The sequence below is a fragment of the Cottoperca gobio genome, chromosome 24 (genome assembly GCF_900634415.1).
Source record: "Cottoperca gobio chromosome 24, fCotGob3.1, whole genome shotgun sequence".
In the NCBI taxonomy this organism is placed as follows: Eukaryota; Metazoa; Chordata; class Actinopteri; order Perciformes; family Bovichtidae; genus Cottoperca; species Cottoperca gobio.
The window spans coordinates 18675190-18688530 of NC_041378.1; the positions used below are offsets into that span (position 1 = coordinate 18675190).

The window sequence follows — 13341 nt, forward strand, 5'->3', positions numbered from 1 at the left end:
CTCTGATTACAAAGCAACTCTGTTAACCTTTACAAATACAATTCATAATGCATGATGATATTCTATAAAACACAAGAACACATTGAGCCTCCTTCAGATGTTTTAAGATCGACCTACTTCTCACGTGAACCCTGAAGCTGTAGAGGCAGGTGAAGTCCACGTGTCCCCAGTTGTTGTCGATCCGTAGAATCACATGTCTGAAGACTTCTCGCTCTGGATTCTGGTGAGAGACACGAGAGAGACGTGAGTAAAGAGAGTCAGGCATTGTACCAGAGACGACAAAGAAAGGATACGACGTTAGAGAAAGAGAAGACATGTTCATGCATCTGTGTTGATGACGTGGTGTTTGCATGTTTAGCATTTGGTTTTAAAAGCAACTCCACCTCTATAACACAGTTTAACTCCTGCAGTTTGCAGTCGTTAATATGGCAGGAAGAGGTTTTATTGTCAGGAGAACAGTTAAAGATATCTACTTATTGTCCTATACAAAGCCATATATTGAGCAGTGATTTGGTAAATGTATGTTGAGGAAAGCTACACAGTGTCACTCGTGTCGTACTCACAGGCAGGTCAAAAGTCTGAAACGCTGCTCCGTCTTGATCGGACACTAGCGTTCCTAAAGAGATTCCCTCCTCGTCTTCTGTCCTGAGTCCCTGGAGAAGAAACACAGACAACTGTGTGAAGAACAAAGAGTGTGCAGGACATATCGAGGGTAATATGTGCGACTTACGTAGACTGAAAACTCCCTCGGTGCACTGGCGATGTGTCCGTGGATGGACTGGCTCTTTGCTATGTGGCCCAGTGTCACTTTAGTGATGGAGACGGGGCGGGAGAGGGAGATGAATAAATGTCCTCGTCCTCCTGAAAAGGGCCAGCAGTTTCCAGGCTGCAATGGTGAATGTCCCTGAGGGGAGGAAAGTGGATGTTTTAATGTCCACAGTTCATAAACTCTCCATTTCATTTGATATCAAACACCAGAAGTGACAGATTCCTACCTGGATCACTCTCGTCTGTGCTTCCAGTGAATACCACCAGTAGACTCTTTTACCCCCAATCTGCTGTTGGGGCCAATATGTGTCCGACGAGAAATGATGCAACACCCTGGCTCCTGCATGCACACACATCAAGGATCAAGTTATAAATCTACTTCTGTGTAAGTTACACAGCAGACGATGAAGATGGCTCACCTTGAGACTCTGAGACAAAGTTGGGTATTGTGTCTGGAGCAAAGATGTTCATCTGCAGGTTGAATATCGGCTGGACTTCTTTGAGTTGATCACACGTGTGTGTGTGTAGTGTGTCGCTTCTGAGGGACACAGAGCAGAACCTTTAGTCAGATGAGTTTTATTGACAAGGAAGAAAACGTTCACTTGAAGGAGAAGTCACTCACGAGCAGCGATGAAGAGCAGGAGGAAGACACACGTGAGGATCGTCTTTAGTCCAACAGTCCTCGTAGTCCCTTCCTGAATGTCACGCGTGTGTTGTGGGTTGTTGATAGACTCGTGGTGATCTGTTGAGTCCACACGACCACAACCTTTCCTTCTCCTAAAAGATGTGAGAGAAGTAAATACAGACTGATCCGTGTGAAGATGTATACGGTGCTGACTCCACAGCATACAGGACACAACATGTGCACACACACATCACAGCAACTCACCTGCAGGTGACCTTCTTGTAATAACCTGCTTCCTGCAGGCGGAGACTTCTTCTCAACATGACTGTAAGAGGGTAGAAAGAGATCATCAGTGACACACACACACACACACGCACACACATATACACACACTGTGGAGTCACACACACACACACAGTGGAGTCACACACACACACACACACACACACACAGTGGAGTCACACACACACACACTGTGGAGTCACACACACACACACACACTCCTGCTCAACACTCCAGCTGTATAGAGTCACACACACACATACACACTGTGGAGTCACACACACACACAGTGGAGTCACACACACACACACCACACACACACACACTGTAAACATCTAGTTTGATTAATGTCAGCTGGTAAATGTACTTTACATCCACATTTACCTTCTTTCATAAATGTCTTCACTTATAACTTATTAAACTTATACTGAAACAAATCAAAAGCACAACAGCCAGACAAAACACAGCTGGAAGGTACTTTACACTTTATAATACTGCAATAAAGAGGCGTGAGCACATTAATAATGCAGAGTGAAGCACAGAGAGACACATCGAGGCTTTCAGCACTTCAGGCTCAAGTTTTAAAACAAATCTTCAGACATTAAGTTAAAATGTTTGGTAACTTACCTTTAATTTATACGGAGACAGATATTAACGAATCGAAATCTCTCAAGAGACGAGTTGAAATGCTTCAATATTGTTTTCCTTAATCAGATTTAACAATCATATCACAAACGATGTGAACAGATCGAGGTTCTGATATTAATAACTGAAGTCTGATGGTTTCACCTGAAGGAAAGATTCTAGAAGCATTCCAGCTTTCTTTACGTTGATGAGGTCATAATGAGGTCATAATGAGGTTGATGAGGTCATAATGAGGTCATAATGAGGTTGATGAGGTCATAATGAGGTTGATGAGGTCATAGTGAGGTCATAAGTGAGGTTGATGAGGTCATAATGAGGTTGATGAGGTCATAGTGAGGTTGATGAGGTCATAGTGAGGTTGATGAGGTCATAGTGAGGTCATAATGAGGTTGATGAGGTCATAATGAGGTCATAAGAACAGGAAGCAGAATTCTCACTTTTATCAATGAACTCATGATTTGTTTATTGATTATCAATAAAGTTTTAATCACTTGTATCACTCGCCCCATGGTTCCAAGTCATTCCATAGAAATAAACTAATTTGTAAGAGTAATTTATTTATTTTAAAGGAAAACATAAAGTTCAATAAATATGGAGACTAAAGATTTTCAGTAATTCTGTAAATAAAAATATTTCTTTGGGTTTATAATGATCAGTTATTTTACAAGAAATAAATGAACTTGAAAGAAATTGTTTATGATTGTCTTTATTGCTCTTATAATTTGTACCTTTGCAGGAAATCAGACTAAAATAAAGAGTTTTGATTTTACGAGCAGCGATGCTTTCCAACATTGCGTATGTGCATCTTACACAGAATTAAGATGTAATGTCGTTTATCTTTACTCTGCAGTAAAGTGTATCTTTGAACAATGCATCTTTTTCTTCTTTGCATCTAACAGACATTGTGTTTTTATCCAGTAAATATTTCAAACACTGATCATTACACACACACAGTACGTTAATTATTTAATGTTGAAAAGCATGAAACAGTAAATCACAATTCACAGAAGATGAAAACATTCGACAGGAAACCGTCTCTGCTCACCCGAGTTAAATAATAAAACATATTCACAAACACAGGCTGTGTTACAGCAGCTCCTACTCACCGCTGAGTAGTTTCTACTTTATCATATTTACATATAGTAGAAGTTATTGGTAGCGGCGGAGTCCGCCATTCCTGCTCTCGTTAGTTTGTGTGACCTTTGGGTTTTAAAGTGACAATAACACAAACTAACCAGCAGCACTAACTAGCTCTGTGAGCTAAAATTAGTGTTTTTGTCAATGGAGTCTGGTGGTTTTGAAGAGAGCAAAGATAACTGCTTTAGGGTGACGCAGGGAAATGTTCTAAATATAGCGCACATTTAAACAAAATCCATTGTCTCTCTGTTCATCCACCTTTTCCTCTTCAGTCTTTAGACGCCTCCATCCCTGCAGCCTCTCCTCTCGTGTCCTGCTCTCTGAAACCTCGGGCACGGCACCGTCTCCTCAGTGGCTCCCTCCTCACACTCTTCACTTCTTCCTGCTGTAGTTTCACTCCGCTCCGTCTTTGCATGAGCTGCTCTTTCCAAGCTGTGGTGCCTGTTGTAGTCCGGACTTACTCTTCTCTCCGCCCTCCTCCCGTGTAAAGACACCCAGAGGGACTGGTGGAGGATCAGTGGGCGTCTCCATCTCCATCTCCTCCACTTTCACCTGCACTGCAAAGACTACAGACAGACATACGTCAGCAAATTGCCAAAATTATCTCACGAAAATGAGAAGTATGTCCACTTACTCTCCTGCTCCTCGGGCTCAGGTTTGGGCTGGATGAGAGGCACTTTTGGAGGAAGGCTGAGGTCCTCCGGCCCTGAAGGAGCGTCAGTGACCTCCGCCTGCTGACCAGCATCTTCTTCAGCTTGATCCTGAGAGAGCTTCTTCTTTCCAGGCTTCTTTTCTACAGAAAACACAACGAGGAGGTGGAAGAACAGTTATACAACCATCAGATTCAGGAAAACACTAAATATGAGAGCAAACAAAACATACTTCTTTTCCGATGCGCAAGGGTTTTGTATTTCTTGCTCTGTCCCGTCTGGTTTTCCATTAAATTGACTGGAAACAGAACGAAACACGAGTCAGACACATCGACACAAACAGCTTTAATCCCCAGTTAAACCTCCGTCTGGGACGTGAAAGAGACAAACGTGACACTTTTCTGCCTCATTTGGTCTTTAATTCCTCCAATTATCTAAAATGCAGTTGAATCAGAGTTTAAATGCCTCTTGTAAAGACTTAAATCAGATTCAACCGGTTTAGATGATGGCTTAAAGGAATGCTTCTCCCCAAAATTATCATTTGTATTTCATTTGCTCACCTTGTGCCGGCACGCCACTCGTCCGTTGGAGCTTCAGAGTTTTAAATAGTGTGTGAAGTATACGACTTGATAAATGAGACTTGGATTATACTGCAGGAGTTGTGTGCGAGTTTGTCGACGGACGTTTTGATATAGTTTACCAGTTACTTCAATTCATCAAGACGCTCCCCGTGGAGGCGTGTGAGAAAAACAAGAAATGATCCTTCTGGGGGTGAAGTATTCCTTTAATATGAACTCTCAACACACGAGGGGATGGACGCTGCTAAATCAGGCGTTTACCGAGTCCTGGAGGCGGCTGCAGCTGGTAGCCCATGAGGTCGCACCAGCCGGCGGGGTAGATGTCCGGGGACTGGTGGTCGATCCACTGGTCAAAATCATCCTCCCAGCCGTCGAAGTGGATGAGCAGCAGGCGGCCCACGCAGCGCTTCAGTCCTGAAGAGAAAGACAAAGCGGGTTCGTCTGCTTAATATATGAACGGTCTTGATCACATTATGTTGCTCAGAGACGCCACTCTGGGTTTGGACTTCCTGTCTTGCGGTGTTTAACAGGCGTTGTCGGTGCAGCTTTAGCTTCGGTGTCCTTCAGGTATTTGTCCCAGGTGAAGGTTTGAGAGTCGTAACCTGCAGAGACACAAACATTAAGTATCGTCAGCACTGAACCACTGTCTCCTGCCTCTGAATCATTGTTGTGTATATCTACCTTGAGGTACGGTGAGAGCGATGTTGTTCTTCTTACAGAAGTCCACGGGAAGGATGGCATGGGACGAGGCGTGGTAACAGAACCAGTCGGAGCCGTTGTTGGATACGGCGCCATCGATTCCCACCATCAGGTATCCATCTAACAGCACCTGGGAGGAGAGGAGGAGGGAAGTTAGAAAAACACTCGCTGTAGGATTAACCCTTTTATTTAATGCATATGGCAGACGTTCAGTTCAACCTCAGCTCCTCTAATAAGTCAAGAATAACCTGTGCAACATAAAATCATGTATTCTTTTATATCAGGCTTCACATCTGGAGCTCTGGCTTCAAAATTGTAGTTTTGACTATTTTCCTCCAGATTGAGACATTTTCTCATGTTTGTCCTGAAAACATGATTTTTTTCCGGCACAAAAAATTAAAAAGCATCAAAATCAATGTTGTTAATTATTAACATAACCCAGACTGAGAAAATAAATCCACTTCAGGATTAAGTATAAAGAAAATAATTACATTTGAGTGTTCTTTAACCCATAACAGTTGCATTATGTTAACAGACTGGAAAATTAATTAATATTTAGTAGTTATGATCAGGACTGATAAAAATATGACTTATTCTAATAATAATATTAATAATATTATTAATAAATAATATTAATTGATATTATTCACTAATATTATTCATATGCATTAATAATATTAATTAATTTTAATAATATTAATATTAATTAATAATATTAATATAGTCAAATTTTAGTATTTTATAGCAGTTTTATGAAGGGGACATTCTTGTCCTTTAAGGTAATAAATGGGAGTTTTACCTTGTGTACCGCGGCCACACAGATGCTCCCGAGGTTAAGAGGGTCGATGGCCTCCAGCTTCATTCCTTCCTCAAAGAAACCCCCCCTCCATGTAAACGAACCTGGGCTGCAGATCAGTCGTCGTTAAGAGACTTCACATAGTGAGTGCAGAATGCTGTCACAGACATGGCTGAAAATGCACAAATACTGTGGAAGTATCAAACTCCATCGACGGGGAAATACACACAGAAACAACAACGAGAGCGCAGAAGTGAACGACCCGACAAACACGGACCAATCACAGCAGACTGGGCTTTGTCGGGATGGGGGCTTAAAGAGACAGTACGAATAAAGAATACTTCCTTACCTTTTTAAAGAGCAGGAACGAACTGTCATAGTTCCCCCTCCAGACCTTGGCAGCGGTCCCTCCACTGTTTGCTATCATTTAAAAAAGAAATATCTTTAGTTCACAACAAGCGTGACATGTGTGCGTCTAGAGGTCTTACACAATACAACCATGTTCTCGTGTCGTTTCTTCTGTCTCCGTCTCTGTTGCACGCTATTACTCCTACGTTTGGGGAAAACTAAACGCAACACCTACCAGGTGCTTTGATGGTGTGACCCACTTTGGTGGACCAGCCGATCTGGTGCAGGAGGGGACTCCACATGTGGCACCAGAAATCAGAGATGGTGTTGACGGCGGCGTCACTTTGGTCTTCGTACACCAGCCGCAGACGGCCACCGACGATCGAGTCGATGGTGGCCATGCGGGTGTTTGGGGTCCACGACCTCCACGCGCATGCCCATTCTGAACGAGGTCCGCATGCTCTCCGCCAACTGGGGAGAAGGAGGAAGGCAAGAGATTAAGTCATTCAGTGAAACTAAATAGTTCTCTTCACATGTGCAAAGCAGAGCGTCAGTTTTACCTTCAGGTAGAAGTCAACAGGGAGGGTGTTGGCCCCCACCAGCTTTTTCATCAGGTATTCTTTCCAATCTGGGATGTTCTGCTTCACATCTATGGACACATCATTTCTCAAGTCAGAACATTGTTGACATAGCAAAGCGTGACATATTTAAAGTCTTCGTTATCGGCGGTATTAATCCTGATAACATGTTAACGTCCTCTGTGCTTCATGCAGGCGAGCAGCGTTCAAGCAAATGCTTCTTGACACATTTCACCAGCTGGGGGCTTTGTTTTTCACTGCAACACGTAAATCCTGCACTTCTATGGAAACGGTACAATCATGGCTAGAAGTATGGAGAACTCAGAAATGTGTTTTGTTCAGTAAAACAGTTATAATGCCACAAAGCAACAGAGTTTCTGTGTCGTGTCTGTTGGTCTCCAGTCATTGATGTTTCCCAGCTGCGCTGAGGAGCTCAGAGTTTAATGTTTTTTACAGGATATATTAAATTCAAACATTTTATTTTTGGCAACATTCTAATTGAGACATTTAGAATAAAGTGATTTCGGTGAAATGTCACTTTTTAATCTTAGATTTAGTTATTTTTACCGACACACGTCTTCGTCATACGTGACTCGTTCAAGGACCGTCGAAAATTTGAAACCCGCCGATAATTTCTGTTTTTACAGTTTCTGGCTTTGATAAACGGTTTAATTTAAGCGATTCTTAAAAGAAAACTGGCTTTTTTAAACCCGCCAGCTGGTTGTGGACTTCAGAGAGTTCAATAACACGTCTCCAGGTAACACTGAACCAATGTGGTTCGAGTGTGAATCCTCACCTTGCGGTGGCACCAGCAGCTTGCTCGTCATGGCGCAACATCCAATCGGGTTCAGCTCCCCCGAGACGAGGCTGCACCAAAAATCTCGGCTGCTGTCGTGTTCAAAGCCTTCGTACCTCAACAGAGCTTTGTATCCTGCAGACGAGAGGAGGGAAGAGCTGCGTTACTATTGATGCTCCTGCAAAAGATGTATATTCATAATCATAAAACACAGAGACACACCTGCAATCTGGATGACACTTGCGATCCAGTAGACTTTACTGGGCAGGACTGCGTTTGTGTTCAGGACCTCCACTTTCATCCCCATTAAGATGTCGTCCCACTGGGCACACAGGGGCGCCTGCAGGAGGGAGGTCACCAGGGTGAGGTGCACACTTATTATAGACAACGCTCACTTTGCAAAGTATTCATTCGTTTTTATACTCCATGTTGGATTAGGTGTTAATACGTGCGTGCAAGTTTTTTTCCTTTAGACATTTTAGAATCTGAGAGAAAACATAGTTTCTAATGATTATTGGGACTCACATGTCTGAAGCAGGACACCGATGCAGCCAGAGCGGTTTCCTTCTCTAAGTAGGCGCCCCATTCAAAACCTGCAGCCGATGCTACACAACGGGAAGAACAGAGGCGTCATTCACATTCAATCAAAAGGTTTAGAGAGAGACGTTCGTGCACATGTACTGTATGCAGCTGCTGATGCTCCCAAACAAGCAACAAGCACCAATTCAAGTTGTGAGTCAAATGAAGAGTTCACACCTGACTTCAGATTGTGTCTCAAATGCTTCGATTAAGCGCTTCACATCCGTTTTTGTTCTGCAATTAAGTAATTAGATTCCCTGTGTGTGTGTGTGTGTGTGTGTGTGTGTGTGTTCTCACCATCCAGTACTATTGGGACTGGAGGAGCTTGTTCACCTTGTTGAGCACTGTGGCTTTTTTTGACGGGGGCTTTTCCTGCAGAGAGAAACACAAAGAAAGTTTGAGCAAAGTCGTCTCATCGTCCTCATGTTTTTGGCCACTTCCCCACTCGCAGCAGCTTGGAGCAGATTTAGCCACATGGCTGTTTAAACTGTTGGCATGAAGCGCAGGCCAGGAGAGAAACGAGTCTGCGGTCAAAAAGGTGGAAATTTCATAGAGAATTGGACAAATTTCAGTTACATGTTCCCGATATGTGAAGAGAAGAGTGGCAAAGGAACGACTGTCAGTGGTAAATAACTTTGTGCACCTCATGGGCTGCAACTCACGGTTATTTTCTTTATTGATTAATGAGCATTAAACCGATTTATTGTTTGGTCCAGATGCCAGATGTGTTTGTTTGTCAGTCCGAGACCCAAAGATATTCACTTTAATATGATATAAAAACAGAGAGAAGCAAGTCATCTCCATATTTGAGACATTTTTGCATAAAAAATTACTGATTAATTAGCAAAATAGTTGCCAGTTATTGTTCTGTTGACTAATCGTTGCAGCTGTTCAGATAAATAATGAATCTAAATAAATCTAAAAACCCTCGTACACAGCTGTGATCTCATATTAAGCTTGTTGCTTTTTCAGTTTTTACATTAATTAGTGTTTTACTTTATCCTTATTTGTATTTATACTTTTGGTATTATTGTGTGGTTTGTACCCTTAATGAAATATATAATTAGTTTCATCCTGGTGTGGTTTGTACTGTTACCTGTCCTCTCCTGTTGCTGCCATGACACCTGCATATCCCTCTGGGGATTAATAAAGGTTTATCTTTAAAGAAGATATGTTATGGATGCATAATATCCCAATCTCTTCAAATGTACTAGTGCACGAAAGTGTCTCACCTTCACGCGCTCACCAGCTGAGTGACCCCCGCGGTGGGGTCACCTGTGTCAGAGGTGTGTCCGTGCTGAGTGGGCACGGCGGCCCTGAGCAGCCGGGCCCTGCGGCCCTGATCCAGGATGTCGTAGTAGTCCTCCGGATCAAAGTGTCTCTGGCAGACGAACATCTTGCCGATGATGTGCCATCCATGCTGAGAGCAAACAGCCACTGCCTCAGTCTCCGCGGGTCTCCGAGAGGAAACCGATGAAAGACGAGGTTCTTACGTTTGGCGACGCAGCACGTGTCCACGCAACACTTGTGCACCATTTGTTTTAGCTGTTTTAATAGAATCCGTTTAACCAACGCGTGGAAACAGTCAGACACGCCCGCTGACAGCCTCTCGGGTCGGGGGAGGATTTCAAGTCCAGCGCGGTCCTCCTCCTCCTCCTCCTCCTCTTCTTCTTCTTCTTCTTCTTCTTCGTCACCTTTTTCTCCGGCGGCCGGTGGACAGATTTATGTGAAATACTGCCACCATGTGTTCGTAAATGATAAGTTATGGAAATATAAATACATTTTAAATGCTCAACATCAACGTCTCTTGGTGTATTTTTATGTCTAGTTGAATTTTGGGTAAATGTGTATTTTAGAGTCCAATTATTTTTAATATAAGATGGAAATGAAATGTGGCATTAGGAAATAAAAGTCCCTGAAATCAATAAATAAAAAGGTGGAATAAGAGACTTCCGGTTATGGCGGCTCACTAGGAAGACGCAACTATCAGTGCTCCGACAATTTCTGTCTTAAATCCTAATTTTACCCACGTTTTATGTCAACCCATCGTTTTTATTCGGAAAAGATGGTTAAATGCCGGCTGCAGCAGGGAAATCAGCTAAAGGACGACCAAAAGCACTTCAGTCTAAGCTAAAACAGCATCCAAGCTACACGTGGAAGCTAAAGAAAGTTATGCTAGCGCTAGCATTGCGCCAGCCATGACCTCTGTTGAGACGGGCGAGGCCGGGCGGTGGGAAGCAGGCTCGGAGGAAATCCTGATCGCCAGAGGCTCTCTAAAGTCGGACTTTCCCACAAGACTTGATGGCATGCTAACAGCAATAGAGGGGATGAGAAAGGAGATACGGGGATGCTCAGAACGAATGTTAGAGGCTGAAGTAAGAATCTCATCTACCGAGGACGACGTGAGCTCCCTGCAAGATAAAGTGAACACGCGTGAAGCTAAAAACACGAAGCTACAGGATAAAGTTGAAGACTTGGAGGCAAGATCCAGGTTATCTAATTTGAGAGTGGTGGACTTGCCAGAAGATGCTGAAAGAGGGGATGCCCTCTCTGCCACCTTCACTGCTGTGTGGGTGGAGAGGAGGATCTGGAACGGAACCTTGCCACCGTTTGGACTGGTTTTGCTATATTCTCTACAGAAGGGTGTCGTCGTCTCTCATCGCTTGTTGTGGCGAGATGGAGGTGGACCTGAAACTCTTTGAAGAGAAGCTACAGTGCTTCACATTCATAAGTGAGTGCTCATTATACATCTGTGCAGAAATACATGTTGTGCAATAATACATTTTGATTGAGGTGGACGAGCACATGTGATAATCATTAAGTGTGACACAATACAATTAGGAGTTTATTTACTTCACACTAGCTAAACTTGCTCTAACATGTTTTGTTTTAGGGAGAAGGAGAGACGGAGGCAGAAGAGAGAGGAGCAGAGAGAGGATGGACACTCTTCTCTCTGCTGGAGAAAATTGTTGACTAATGAAATGTAAATTAATTGAAATAAATAATATATATAATGATTACTATATTGTGCATTTAATTTACATGAACTATAAATTAAAAGTAATGAAAACTTAATTGATTTCAAGGTTCAAGAAGGATTTATTTTGTACTTATGATTTATTCATTTAGAGAAGGGATTATTTAATTTATAAAACTACCTATCAATGAATGGAAATGAATGATCAAACAAAGAAAATGATTGAATGATTCTAATAAACAAGTGTTATAAAACAATATAACATGTACAGTACATGTCAAGTTATTTCCTAAATGTGCAGCTTTCCCTACTTGAAAGGGATGGAAACATCTACCCAAAGTTTTTTAACTGGATTTCACTCCAAAAGACCAAACTGCTCTTTTCCTTTTTTCCTCCTTTTTATTTTTTGCAATTTCAGCAAGAGTCAGACAAGGTATTTAGAGTTAGGTATTTAGAGGTGAAAAACCTTTTGAATAGAAACAAACAGAAAAGAGAATTAATACATATTAAAAGGCAACTCAAATAAATGTAAATAGCAAGATACACACATTTGTAGTTTGCAACTATTTCTATTTCAACCTTAAATTAATTTACAAATGCACTCCCACTAAATGAACATAACACATGCACAGCTGCTGTCATCATTTTAACAGGAAATGCATTTTATTTTACTGAGTAAATATGTACTTCCAACGGCATTTTAACTTTAAGTACTACTCATTTTTAATTAAATACAATTCTGCAGTCAGTTCTTAAATCACAAACGATATAAGAAATTAAACAAGCCGTTCTGCAAACATGTACACACAAGCGCGCTACCGATCATGACATAAATCCAGCGTCAATCAAACGAGTAGCGGCAGCGATCTCCAGCAGGTAACAGTCTCTCAAGCTAAAAAGTTCAGCGTCTTACCGGCTGCCTCTTTGGTCTCGATAGATATTTGGGCCCTGCACAATCTTGGTCTGGATTTCGACGTAGTCACGAACACATCCTCTCTGCGCTTCCATAACGCCAAGCGGCGCTCTTTTAAATGGGAAACACTCAGGCAGATTGGTCACATCCGGTTTGTCCCATTACTATCTGGACAGCTCCAGCTTGACTTGACAGTATATACAGATCAAGTTTGCTGCTGGACTTGGATGGGCTGGTGTCTCCTGATGCATCATCTAAAATACATTATCGCCGGTGATAAAGCATATCTTCAATAATGAGTATTCTCTGGTTCAGTTCTCTGGGAACAAATGTTAAAGTAAGCCGTTAACTGCTTGATAACTTCAGAGAGTTGCTAGGCGACGGGAGCGGCAAAATGTAGGGGCGTGAACAACTGGTGACGTACCAGGAAGTCTCGGTTCAGCCTTCGTGGTATACGGAGATCCTGGCCTCCAAACACCGCGAAGGCTACATCTTCCGAAGGCTGCAGCCCATGAATTGAGACACAGCCTTAAATACAACTAGGCCTAATTGTTTGTAGCAAGGAGAGTCAGGTGAGCTGCAGAGGGGGCGTGGCTAGCAGGTGAGTGGCACACTACTGGGCAAGCGAGCCTTAAAAGGAACAGAACTGTGACACTATCCAAGTGATAAAGATTGCCATAGTGGCCTGCTCCAGTTCTTTGCTAACTGTATACATGTGTGACTATGCAAGTCCTAAATCTTGACCTCGCTGTATAAAATGACCTATTGTGCCCTCAAGGTTAATCATAAAACCAAGAAAACTTTACACTGGTAAAACTAGAGACCTAGGTTATGGACTGCTAAGTGGTGAAGACATTTTGACTGGTTAAAAAAACGATGCCTCAAACTCAGTCAGTCTTCTGAGAGATAGATATATAAATGTAGAGTTTAATTAGTCTTGTTTTATACACAGAATAGACAGAAAAAAAGC

The 13341-nt window shown here is 42.5% G+C and overlaps 1 pseudogene; it reads right to left on the bottom strand.

Moving 5' to 3' along the window:
• Positions 1 to 3048: 3048 nt before the first annotated feature.
• LOC115003955 (lethal(3)malignant brain tumor-like protein 2) lies at positions 3049 to 9877 on the bottom strand (annotated as a pseudogene).
• Positions 9878 to 13341: the final 3464 nt, after the last annotated feature.